This window comes from Saccoglossus kowalevskii, chromosome 19 (genome assembly GCF_978046115.1).
Source record: "Saccoglossus kowalevskii chromosome 19, keSacKowa6.1, whole genome shotgun sequence".
Classification (NCBI taxonomy): Eukaryota; Metazoa; Hemichordata; class Enteropneusta; family Harrimaniidae; genus Saccoglossus; species Saccoglossus kowalevskii.
The window spans coordinates 33327623-33341480 of NC_140659.1; the positions used below are offsets into that span (position 1 = coordinate 33327623).

Genomic DNA, 13858 nt, shown 5'->3' on the forward strand with positions numbered 1-13858 from the left:
AAACGTTGGGGGGGGGGGTGATTTCCTGTCCTAGTCCTCAGGCGGCTGAACGTGTTTGTGGAGCTCAGTCACTTCTGGATGGAAACACCGGCTTTGGTCCTTCTGTCAGTACACTCGGGCGATTGGCTTGCGTCACTGGCTTTGAGCGACGCATATTTCCACATCCCCGTTCACCACTACTGCAGCCGGTATCTCAGATTTCCCTTAGAGAGCAAAGTCTATGAGTTTACCACCATCCCTTTCGGTTTGTGAACAGCGCCGTACGTCTTCACCAGGGTGTTAAGACAGCTGACCCAGCTGCTCCATCTGTCGTCGGTTTATCTGAACCCATACCTCGACAACAGAAACAGGGAGGTGGTAACGGATCATGTGCGGATAACACATACGCTCCTACGCGAGTTGGGCTAACCCTATATCATCCCACTACCTATTTTCTCCAGGTATGCAGTTTGACACGAAGCAAGGGCTTGTCTGCCCCTCTCAGGCGTGGTGCGACTCCCTTGTGGAGCGGGCCAGCCAATTGCTGTCAATGGGATCTGCTTCTATGCGCAAACTGATGTGCCTTATTGGCAAAATTACATCAGTTTGTCATCTAGTTCGTCATCTTCTGTCAGCAGCTCTTTGGTCTTGTCCGTATCAGAGGTGCTTACTGAACCCAAGACATGGCGGGTCGACACATCAATTGGCTGGAGTTGTGGGGGGGGCACTTTCCCCTACGTTGTTGAAGCTAGCGGAGCAAGGAGAACCAAGTGTAGCTAACGGTTCACCTTCTTCCAGCAATATGCAACAGGGACATAATCGCCCTCTCGATCTGGGACGGTCCCTGGATAGATCTGTTCGCCAATCGCAGGAATGCCAAGCTCCCGATGTACCTGTCGCTTCTCCCAGAGACAAACGCCTTTGCCATGGATGCTCTATCGAGTTGTATGGACGCTTACGCCTTTCCACCCTATGCAACTTTTGCACCAAGTGTTGGAGAAACTGTGACTTGAGCCCACCTTTCTTCTGACACTAGTGGCACCCAATTGGCCAGTGAAGGTCTGGTTTCCAATGTTGCTGGACCTTCTAGTCGAGTTCCCAGTGGAGTTGCCAGATCTCCTGGATCTGTTGCCCTACGTTATTCCATCTTCAGTTGTAGAGACTGTCAATAAACTCATGCAAGGCTTTTCTGCAGGGTTGTCCAAGTTCCTTGCTTCGGCACAGTCGGACAGCATCAGACGTTTGTATGAATCCAGATGGAGACTCTACATTGATAGGTGTAACGGAAGCGAGTTAGCCGATTTTTAGTCCCCGTTCGGACGAAGTGGTTTAGCGATTCGATTCAAAATGGCCGACTGGCAGCCATCTTGTTTTTTGAAAATGCTGTATTTTGGACTTGCTTTGTCAGTTTTCATTCAAATTTAATGCATAGACCATACATGTTAGGATACATGTCCATGACGATTTATTTCACAATTGGATCCAAGATGGCCGACTGGCAGCCATCTTGTTTTTTGAAAATGTTGTATTTTGGACATGCTTTGTCAGTTTTCATTCAAATTTAGTACATAGATCATACATGTTAGGATACATGTCCCCGACTGTCCGTGAGTTCTTGAGTCTGTCCGACCATTCGTCCGTCCGTGTGTCAGTCTGTCCAGAGTCAAATTTCAGAATCCTGTGGACTGATTCTATTCATTCTTTGCATGTGCCTAGTACCTTATGTAGGACATATGCACATGCAGTGGTTTAGTGATTTGATTCAAAATGGCCGACTGGCAGTCATCTTGTTTTTTGAAAATGTTGTATTTTGGACATGCTTTGTCAGTTGTCATTCAAACTTGGTACATAGATTATACATGTTAGGATACATGTCCATGACGATTTAATTCGCAATTGGATCAAAGATGGTCGATTGGCAGGCATCTTGTGTTTTTTTCTATGCGGTATCTTGGACGTACTCTGTCAGTTTTCATTCAAATTTGGCACATACATGTACTTTATACATGTTAGGATGCATGTCCATGACAATTTGTTTCAAAATATGGTCAAGGATGGCCGATTGACAGCCATTTGACTTTTTGGCCTTACTACTATATTTCCACAATTTATGTACCATTTTCAGCCGTATTTGGCACGTACATCATACATATCAGTGTGTTTCATAATCAGATCAAAGATGGCTGAATGACGGCTGTTTTTATTTTTGGCCATATTACTACTACACGGAACACGTGTTTTGATGTAAATAAATCTGTTGTATACACTACTTGGAACTCAAGTTTCAAGGACACGCTCGCGACAACCCCTCCGCTTTAATATGACGAGCACAAAGAGAACTTTCAAAAATTTATCGGGAACTGCAGTGTAGGAAATTTGTCCAGATTACATACCAGACATCAGGGCTGGTAACTTTCAAAAGTTACAAGCCCTGCTAAAATGTTACCAGTCCCGCACATTTTTCCAATTATTTTCGCACACACACACACACACACAAATAAACACAAGTTGTATACAATATACTATGCACGGTTTATTTTAACAACAAAGTAGCTGTAGAGAACATGCATATTCAGAACATGGTATATCAGACGTCTGTGTCACTGTTGCTCTCAGCTAGATCAGAAAAATCTGAACCATAGTCTGAATCTAATCCAGCTACCAAATGAGCATCACCATCTGTTTCAGCCTCTGCAACTTCCTCCTCATCAAGTGCATCAGCAGCTCTCTGCTGCTCTACTGCTTCATCTACTGCCTGTATAGCACTCAACTTCTTTCTCCTCTGTCCTTCCATAAAACTTGGTTTTCGATGGTGATGCCGATTCCATTGATGTATGGAAGGAATTGGATCAAATTCAGAGACTGAAGGAGAGTGCATCTGTATGGTCATCAACATGGTCATGGTTGAACTCTTCAATTTGTTTCTGTACTGGGTTTTTGTAGCTTTCATCTGTTTTGATGGTGGAGCATTCTTTGCGTCAAATATCGATTTGGCTTGTTTATGACCAATTGACATTTCATGGCATGTGAGGGCATCATGTCTTAAATTGGTACTTCGGTTACAAACGATCCCTTTCCGTACTTACGGAGTTTGTCTGGTATTTTGCGGTTTGATAACGGCCCGTAAATAGCCCGGCAGATACGGCAATAAACCGTATGATTACCGGTGTCATCGGTGACCAGCCATTCTTTGAACTCCGTCTTCCAGCTTGGAACTATTTTGCGGGTACGTTTTGACTGGTCATACTCCTTATTTGCCGCAATTCTATCGATGCTCGACTTCTGTTTCTTTGTTGGAGGGTCTATCCCCAAAAAACGATACATGATGTACGCGAAATGAAAACTTTGTAAACAAACTCTGCAACGATAGAACTTGTCAGGGGTCACCGGAAGTCTCGCTGCACCATGGGAGATAGGACCTGACCCGAGTTCAAGTACCTATTATTATGTTTATAAGTTAATGGATTCCGTGTTGAGAATGCGTGTTTATTTTAATTTCGGCGGAAGAATGTGGTCAAATGTTACCCGACCACCGGACAGATAAGTTTGAAATTAAACCAGTCCGATACGAAAGTTACCCGTCTCGGGCGTGCGGACGGGCAGGAATTTCCTACACTGGAACTGTGTCATGTTTCTTTTATTTATTTGATCAGGGAAAATCTATATTGACGATTCTGGCCTCGAGCTCCGACACCCCCCCCCTTCAAGCCTATGGGAGAGACGAATATGAAATATATCACTATGAAAACATTTTTTCTCTTGGCTGTGGTGTCAGTTAGGCAGCACTCAGAGATCGGAGCACTGTCGTTTTTGGACAGATGTGCCTACTCCTTATTCCAGGGCATGAACATGAACCATTGTCATCCAATGCCTTACTAACGTAGTAGGCACGGGGGGCCGCCAGGAACGGATTCTATGTCCTGTCGCGTCTAAGCTTTGAGTTGGTACTCCGATCGCACCAAGGTGTCTTGGGCAGCGATATGCACATGTTTGTCTGTTATGGGCGAGGCGAGCAAAACCGCCCTGCCTCGAATATCACCATTTCACGGTGGATTGTCGATACAGTCATGGAAGCGTACACTTCTTCAGCGACCAGTTTAGAATGACACCAAGTAAGGGCACACCAAGTTCGTGGGGGTTAGCCAACACTTTGACTTGATGCCTGGTGCTTCCCTCGAACAGGTGCTTCGAGTGGGGTTCTGGAGATCTCTGAATGTCTTCATTAACTACTATCTGAGAGACCTTCAATCAATGGAAGAAGGACTCTACAGGTTAGGGCCAGTGGTGACAGGTCAGACAGTGTTCATGCATGGAGCCAGCCCGCACCACCAAGGGCCTCCCGTGTGCTAAAGCGCTTTCGTGAAAGTGCCCTCGGCCGAAGCCAGCCTCTTTTTCTTGGCGCTGCTAATTTCGATCTGCGCTATCCAACCCAACCAATATACTGTTTCAATGCATTCAAATTGTTTGGGCCCTAATTATTATTCACGCGGCCTAACAAGTAATAAATGAAATTTATTATTTCCACATATTTTCTGGAAGGTATGATTATCTAAACAAACGGGTTTGTACAACCCTTCTAATTTATCATATTTTATTGAGATGCATATACAATTGTATTCATTTCGTGATCTAATTTCAGATGGCTGGCTGCCATTTTAAACTAAAAAATTCATCTGAAAAAATTCCAGTCTGAAACTGGATTTTATTAAAACATTGAATATAATTGAGACTGTCATGTCAATAATTTTTGTTTAAATTCCCGCTATTGTATCCAAGACCATGATAATTTTGATCAAAGTTATTGTTATTGTGTGAAACGTGTACTTAAACTCAACTACCAGAAACAATGAATTCTTTTTAATTAACTTTATAAGATATTTAGTAATATTCCTACAAATTAGACTACTTTATCTTTAGGTAAATCATCAACTGATCATTGCACACCACCATGTGAGCATGGTAATGCTTCTAAGATTATTGCTGTAAAAAAAGCTGGGTCTAATAAAGGAAGATTGTTTTATACATGCAGTGCTCCAAGAGGACAGCAGTGTAAGGTGTGGAAGACCATATTATTGTATATACCATACTGGACTGCGTTAGCACCCATGCCTGCGGGGTCAAGCGCCTTCTACTTTTGCACAATTTGTATATTCGGGATCACATTCAGCAAAGCGCCCACCCTTCAAAATGTCACTAATTTAAAACTTGGTCTCTGATCATTGCTGGTATAATACTGGTAATCGTTTTATATGATACAGCATGGATATCGAGAATATGTTGTGAATGCGCAGCCCACGGTAACCGTGCATAAACTACGCTTCAACAATCAAATGCGGTAAATATTTCATGCCATATTCAGTTTACCTCACAAAAATTGCTAGTTACCAGTTTTTAAAAAAAAACATGTTGTTTATTCGCTGAAATCAATTCCAAAAGATCACACTTCGACAGCGACAATTCACTTCCGCATCGTGTTACCGAAAAGTCTTCAGGAATTTCCAAAGAGTTGCATCAGTCAACACAGCATTCTGATTAGTTATTAACAGTTTATAAAAAAGGTCAAAGAAAATTACGGCAGGTCAAATCATGCAAATACATCATGGCCGAAAGTGCTTTTCATCGAGAGTTTGCGTATGATCCAACACATTCATCAGTGCAGATAATGATGAAGATTTTGACTTTGACATTAACAGATTCTTAATATTTTTAATCTCGTAAATTCGGGTGGTACGTAATTAATATTGTAATAAAATGTGCATATTTTTTGTGATCATTTCTGTTTCTTCATTGTAATAGTCAATGATGATGCAACTAACTTCATAATTTTATTTCCTCTCAATGTGTCACATGGTGAATTAAAATTGTCATTTGCACTCTTTTCCGAGGGGGGTGCTCAGGTAAGCGCTCACCCTGGGCGCTAACGCGGCCCAGTATTGTATAATGTTTTGTCCCAGCTGACAGACATGAGGTTATTGACTTTTGTAAAGTACATACATACATATACATACATGTAACATACTGTAATGTGCATTAGTTTGCTGTAATTGTACTGCAGTGATATTTGTAGATCTTTAAAACTGTAAGAGTGTTTGGAAAATCTTCTGTAACAAAAGTTTTGGCCAAAATTATTTGGGAAAATGTCATGCATGTGATAGACAGACCTGGTTTCTAGCCGATCATCATCTTAGATCTGATGTACCAATTTGGTTTCATCTTCTCATGTGAAGGGTGTCAAACAATGTCGTGAAGAGAAGTTGCCATCTGTGTTGCTTCTTGTAAAACATCGTGACATCTTCTGGTCTTACACATTCTGAATTTAACATGATTACATTTTATGAACACAGACCATGCTATCTATTAACACATTCATACTTAACTTTTTATTGGTGTTTGTTTCTTTTCAGTTTTTCCAATGGGCAGATGAGGGTGATAAATCAAATAACGGAAAGCATGCAAGAAAGCTTACACAACCTGTCTTATTAAATGCTGATAACATCAATGCATATTTCAAAAGTCAGAATATAGCTCTATACTGTGAATGTCAATTAGTTAGAAAAATACCTGATTCATATGGCCAGGGTTCACTTAATAACGCTCCCGTAAGTATAGGCCTAAATATAAGTTTTATAAACATGTATTGTATGGTTATTGTTTTATAATTTAAACCCCCACAGTCAATTCATGTATTTTACGTGTGTTTTATATGCTTTTTGTTTTCCCTTGGGTGGGCAGAGTGATGTGTACTTCTTGTACATTCTAATATTGCATTGTTTGGGGTTTTCAGCATTTGCATAATGCATTACCTCCTTTCGTCTTACTCTGCGATGACCACCTTGGTTGCTTTTCAACACGTCTTCCACATACTTCAAATAAGGCGTTTCACCTTGTGACTCGTGTAAAGTGATTTGGGGTGGGTCAAACGTAGAGCTTGATGTTCCATTTCGCTTCTGAGGGCAAAATGTTTGCCATTTAGAAATGCCATAGTGCCAACAGGAACCTGGGGAGAATAGTCTCCCAGCAGCTTCATTTTCCACAGTAACGCGGTTTAGTCTTTGGTAATTACCTCAGCTTGTTTTGTTTTTGATCCTAACCCCAGACTGGACAATCTTTTCATTTCTAATCGAGCACTTGTCGAAAACCCTGGAATTCTTTATCACTTAGGACATTTAGAGGCGTTTGCAGCTCAGAACAACTGTAGCTTTGCAAACCCATGATCAAAGATAACGATGTTTGAACAGTACCCTGTTCAATATCAACATTATCAAACCTGAGCTGATTCAAATATTCAGCTGCCTGCGTTGCTTCTATTAGGCCATGTGTGATTTTGCATTTATACGCACATTCAGCCGATATTACGTAGCCAATCAAACAACTTCAATATTGTGAATACCAAATGTCCGTGGCTCGATTGGTTGTATAAATTATTCAATGGCAAAGAACAAACCCAACGCAAACGAATTGGCGACAAAAGAAAATAAAAAGATTTGTTTTATTCTGTTGAATCTAAAATTACATTTCTGGCATACAGCGAAATACAGTACTAAAAGGCCAAAAATGAAAGCCGCCAAAAGCGAATGTTCAAAGAGTCAGATCGACTTGGATCGATGTGAATGCATGATGCTGCCCTGAGACAACGACCGAATGAGGATTCCATGTAGAGCAGGCAATCTTGTGAATGCCTGTCGCCTTGCGCTTTAATTGCTTCAGGGTCTGCTCCTGACTGAAATGCGAAGGAGGCACCTCCACGACGAAAGCTGTGACCGGAGTAGCTGTTTGGGTCTAGCCCTGTAGAGCTGAGCAATGATCGCAGATGTCGAACGAAAGACTGGTACGTCAAAGGATACAGTCTGCTGGTAGATGACGGTGCAAGAAACAGGAGCTTCTGAGGGTGCTGGCAACATGTCCACCATCTGCTTGTAGGCTGATACTGGGCAGAGGGCGAACCCAGGGATAGCCAGGATGGGAATGTGCAGTACCCGTTCACCGAACTGTATGGTTTTGGACCATGTAATACGGATGATCAAACCTGTGGTGTTGTATCAGACGCTGCCCCGTGAGAGATGATTGCAGGCATCAAAAGCTGCATCTGAAGGGGCACCAGGTTTGACTTACGCATGCATGCATGCACGACTACAGCGTAACGTGCAGCGGGCCTGTAAAGTCCAAGAGACGATGAATTCGAAGAAGAATATCTGGTGTGATAGGCAACTTGCGGCGAGGCTGGTGCGCAGTTATCCGCTGTATTCCCCGGAGAACAAGACGTAGTTCGAATGAGTCGAGTGAAGGTGGGGTCTTGATGACAAAAAGATGCAGCAGCCGAACACCGTTGAGGTAGTTATGGATAGATGCTGTGCTTGAAAACGAGCAGGCGAGGAAATGTGTGTAGCGAATAATCGTTTGTATTGTGGCCGGAACTGGCTGGATACGAAAGAAATGGCAGAAAAGGAAGAATGCACGCCATTGAGTTGTAATGTTGTGCAATGAACCGGAGTGGAGTGAGCGGGACGCCTGGTGGTCCAGAGCGGCGAGCGGAGCTTGACTACCTGCAGAAACGAAAAAGAAAAATGATACAAGTTACCAAAGATGAATAAACTGATACGTTTCCTGAGGTACAACGACTTTTGAGATGCCAAAGTTTGACTGTAACTCTTCCACACAAGACTCGTAAATGCCAGATAAATGTGAACGGCTTGGCGCGTCCGCGACATTGCTCCGACCAGGGATGTGTACAGCCCAGAGATTGAATTTGAAATGTGCTTGGAAGTATGCAAGAGTGAGAGTTGATCAATGCGACCGTTGTCGTGTTGTCAGAGGTTATTTGCAAGCGAAGCTTGAGTGCGACCACGACTGCAAGCAATTCCAATGCATTGATAGACAAGCCCATGTTGATGATGTGTTGTGGGAAAGGTGAGCGGAAGAACTGGGTAACGGAGACGATGCCACAGCCTGAAAGGCATGCGTCTGTACACACGACAGTGTCTGGCAGAGACCAAGGTTGGGTGTGTATGATAGAAACGCTGTTATAGTCCTGTAAAACTGTCTTCCACCATAAGAAGTCTTTGCGAAACTCTGCATCAATACGGGTGCGGGAATGTTTAGCAGTGAATGTGCGAAGCGTTGACAGCATGCAGGAAATAAACAAGCGACCCGGGCGAACGCAATTCGAGACATAGGACAAGCGACCGATTAGACTTTGTAATTCTGTGCGGGAACAAGAGGAGCGATTGTCCCAGTTGGATAGCTCTTTATGAATTTGAGCGAGTTTGGCGACGGGTACAACAATGGTCATGTTGACTGTGTCAAATTCAGAACCGAGAAAAGTCGTACTAGTAGCAGGAGCCCCTGCTTTAGCCATGGATTCTTGAAGGCCGAGCTCGTTTAGCAGATTTCCTAGACTCTCAAAGGCCACAGTAGCATTGATTGGTAACTCGGCTCCGCCAAAATCATTGATATAATTGATCACCCTGTGCCCTTGGTTGCGTAGGATGTGACGCACTGCATTGGTCGACCATTGACACATTAAGGACGCTGTGCGTAACCCGAAAGGTTGGGAAACGTCAAAGTCGTATTTCCTTTTCCAAGAATAGCTGAGAAGGTTGTAGTCTCTCGGATCCACGTGAAGTTGTCGGTATGCCCTGCTAAGGTCTTGTTTGTAAAGGAGGCAACCGGAACCAAGTGTATGGATGTGATCCAACATGGCGCATGGATGATAGGCCTGTGGTTGATGGATGTGCTTTCAAGGAACAACTTTTGAATTCCAGTTCTAGCTGAGAGATTTCCGCCTGTAATTTTTGCTTCGCGATTCTAGCCAACAAGGATTGTTTCCGGCACTGCAAAATAGCTAACTCTGCTTGGTCGTCTTCATCCACGTCTGAAAACTCGTCAAAATATCCGTGTGGTTCCGCGTATGAGTGAGTGGGTGAGTAATGTCGGAGCTTTGAGGTGGAAGGAGACGACTTAGGGACGACAGTTGAGCTGTTTGGTGAACGGCAATTCTCTTCCTCCGGCGGTGGACCGGTGCAGAATTTTTCGTGCTTGCCTCAAGTGTGAGCTTCCACATCGAGCTGGCAGCCAGAGCATGTTGAGTGACGCTTACTTCTTGGCATAGCGAGAAAGTAAAATGTAAATAACCCGAACAGAAATGACTGTGCACGAACAGCGTGCGATGTAAACAGTGCATGTAAACAGAACGAAGCAAATGGGCTACAATAAACATGCGCAGTGGAGAAATGAAACAAACGAACAAAGCTTATGCAAATGAAAAGTATGCAAATGAATGATTAACAATTTTGAACTGCTTACAAAACTAAGATGCATCCAGGTGCGGATGACGAATTCCACAAAATCTGTGTATCAATGGGGAGCTGTATACCTTTTTAAAACTCAGTGCTGATATCGCCCACTTGCTTCATTACAAAAGGTTTTGGAAGGTTCTATTATGTTGTAAGGGTTATTTCGCTATAACAGAGGAACATCCTCTCATTGTGTATGTTTGATATTGCATTCCTACCTCAACGATATCCATAATATCGACCTTGACGTCAGTGGATATTATAGATATCACCTTGGTAGTCATGTGAAGTATTTCTGCCATTCCAGAACTGAATCTCAGTATATAGACATTTTTCAATCAAACTTGGTATGTCTATTAAACACAATGCGTGCACATAATTTTTTGGGGAGCAATGTTGCTAACATGGCTGAACTGATCATCATTTTCTCGGCACTATTAAATGTTGACATTCACTAAAACCTGGTTGGGGACTTGTCATTGACAATAACTTGTTTATTAGGACTGAAGAGAATGTTCAGCAACTGTTTAATTGTGTCAAGTATTAGTATGGTTAAATCATATATTTGTTTATCTTAATACATTTGTATGTTGCCTGCACTCTTTTAATTCACTGCTAGTCCTGGGTAAAGAAATACCGAAATAGGAAAACTGAAAACGTTCAGAAGAAGCTGTATCTGAAACTGTCGAAAAAAGAACACTCATCTTTCTATGCCAAAGGTAAGTTTACTTGGAGCATTACAATTTAAATTCAAATACAAAGTAAATGTTTCCTGTATTTGTAACACGTCTCATTAAATGTGCTAAAAATCTAAATCATATGTTAATAATAATAATAATATTAACTTTATTGCATCTTTAAAAATACATATTTTTCTATCAGTATGGCAATAAAAAAACAAGAAATAAAATTAAAAATCATTTGTGGATAAAATTACTTACCATGTTTTTCATTTCTAACTAAGAAGGTAGTGTGTATAAATTCTACTACAGATTTGATAATATTTTTTCATCTGTTTGTTTGCAGATGATATCTGGATTATATCAAGTGATTTAAAGTTTGATCCCTCAATATCATTTATTGCTAAGAGTGTATATCACGGTCCATCTTCTACGAATGAAGTTCAAATAGAACCTATCAATGGATATTCACCATCAAATTGGTCCAAATCACAAAGTAAGAATTTTTACTGGGTTACCCATTTCTAGCATAAATTTACCCGACTGTGATTGCAATAATGAATGGAACACCAAATCAGCAATATTGCTCATTAATTTGCTAACCATTCGCTGAGCATTGTAAGCCCAATTCAATTTTGATACACAACATTATCAAAAGGGTGCATTTATATTTACTGTGGGGGAAACACTTATTTCTTTATGCCTAAGATTTTATTATGATTTCTATTTCATTTTACAATGAATTTTGTTTAATAGACAATGTGATTTAGTGACAATTTTTGACTCCCGCGTGCGAAGCACAAAAAGAGAGTCTTTGCAGTTAGTGTGTGTGTCTGTGTGTGTGTCTGTGTGTGTGTCTGTTCCATTGATATCTCAATAACCACTGTTCGTGTGTGAATAATAAAGTGTGAATTTTAAGCTATTTCGGTTATATTTCAAGAAGCATTACAATGATTTTTATGTAACTTGGTAAGAATGTTACTCATGATTGGCTGCTGCAATTCATTGTTTTATTTTACATTTTAATTAAAATTTAGCATTTTTTATGTATTTTTTTATTATTATTTTTAGCTCCGCTGTCGACTTTGTCGAGCGGAGCTTATCATATGAGTGATTGTCCGCCGTCGTCCGTGTCAATGTTTTACTTTTTCGACTTCTTCTTGAAAACTACAAGCCTGAATGCTTTGATACTTGGTGTATATGTACCTTGGGTAGACCTCTCTCAGATTTGTTCATTTCATGATGATATCTTCAATTCTCTAATTTTGGTGAATATTTTTGTCATTTTTAATAAAAAGTGATATTTTCAACTTCTTGTTAAAAACTGCATGTCCAATTGCTTTGATATTACATATATAGGTACTACATGTGGACTTCTCTCAGATTTGTTCATTTTGTAATGATATCTTTAATTCTCTAATTTTGGTGAATATTTTTGGCATTTTTGGTAAAAAGTGATATTTTCGACTTCTTGTTGAAAATCGCAAGTCCAATTGCTTTGATATTACATATATAGGTACTACATCTGGACCTCTCTCAGATTTGTTCATTTTGTAATGATATCTTTAATTCTCTAATTTTGGTGAATATTTTTGTCATTTTTGGTAAAAAGTGATATTTTCGACTTCTTGTTGAAAACCGCAAGTCCAATTGCTTTGATATTACATTTATAGATACTACATGTGGACCTCTCTCAGATTTGTTCATTTTGTAATGATATCTTTAATTCTCTAATTTTGGTGAATATTTTTGTCATTTTTGGTAAAAAGTGATATTTTCAACTTCTTGTTGAAAATCGCAAGTCCAATTGCTTTGATATTACATATATAGGTACTACATGTGGACCTCTCTCAGGTTTGTTCATTTCATGATGATATCTTTAATTCTCTAATTTTGATGAATATTTTTGTAATTTTTGGTAAAAAGTGATATTTTCGACTTCTTGTTGAAAACCGCAAGTCCAATTGCTTTGATATATTATACATATAGGTACTACACGTGGACCTCTCTCAGATTTGTTCATTTTCTAATGATATCTTCTGTTCTTTAATTGCCATGTGCATTGCTAACAGCGGAGCTATCTCAGCCGACAGGCTGCTTGTTTAAAATTTGTTTCTGCCCAATTGCATGAATACAACTAATAGGAATCTGTGAGTGGACTAATTTGCATAATGATGCACATGCGTATTCTATTTTTTATGACCAGCAATTTTTAGTGGTGTCAGCCATTTTGTTATTTCCAGTGTGTTGTACAAAAACATATATATTATATTATGAAAAGGTCTAAGAAATTACATGTATGATTTTTTATTATCATGTAAATAAATAAATAAACAAGTAATTGAACAAATGTATAACCTCAATGACTGTGAAACGAATTACTGTGCAAGCTAGTTTACATTCACGTGTGGTGTACAATTACATTCAAGCCACAGTACTTTGAAGCCTGTGGGCCCAGTCACGAAAATAATGAATGTGAGATTCATCATCGTCAAAAACATGGCAGTGTTGAAGATATGAAGATGGTTGGTAGGTTCGATTTCATGGTAAAATGTTGTGTAAATTCGTTGTACTTGTTGAATCCTGATTTATCACCAAATTATTGAATGCAAGAACAAATATGGTGACCTCCAGCATCAATGTAGTTGTATCAAGTCGCTGCCGTAAGGAGATATTTCTTTTGTATCGCTTACGAACATTGTATTGTACTTCTTTCCATTATAAATTACATATATACACATTTGGAAACTTGCATGATGCACTTTCACCCCCATCCTTCCCAAATTACGACACTATCAAGTCGATTAGTAGGTATACGATGTCTATGTGTGTAGATGACTACTGTGTTGTGTAAGGGCTTCTCGTACGTAAAATGGGGCACATTCCCAGTAAAAATATCTATTTACA

General features: G+C 40.4%; 1 long non-coding RNA gene across 1 annotated transcript; it reads left to right on the top strand.

The window, feature by feature from the left end:
* Positions 1–4927: 4927 nt before the first annotated feature.
* On the top strand, positions 4928–10974 carry LOC144349491 (uncharacterized). The gene is made up of 3 exons (XR_013419972.2): positions 4928–5033; positions 6384–6578; positions 10891–10974. It is a non-coding gene; the product is annotated as an uncharacterized LOC144349491 (long non-coding RNA).
* The last annotated feature ends 2884 nt before the right edge of the window (positions 10975–13858 follow it).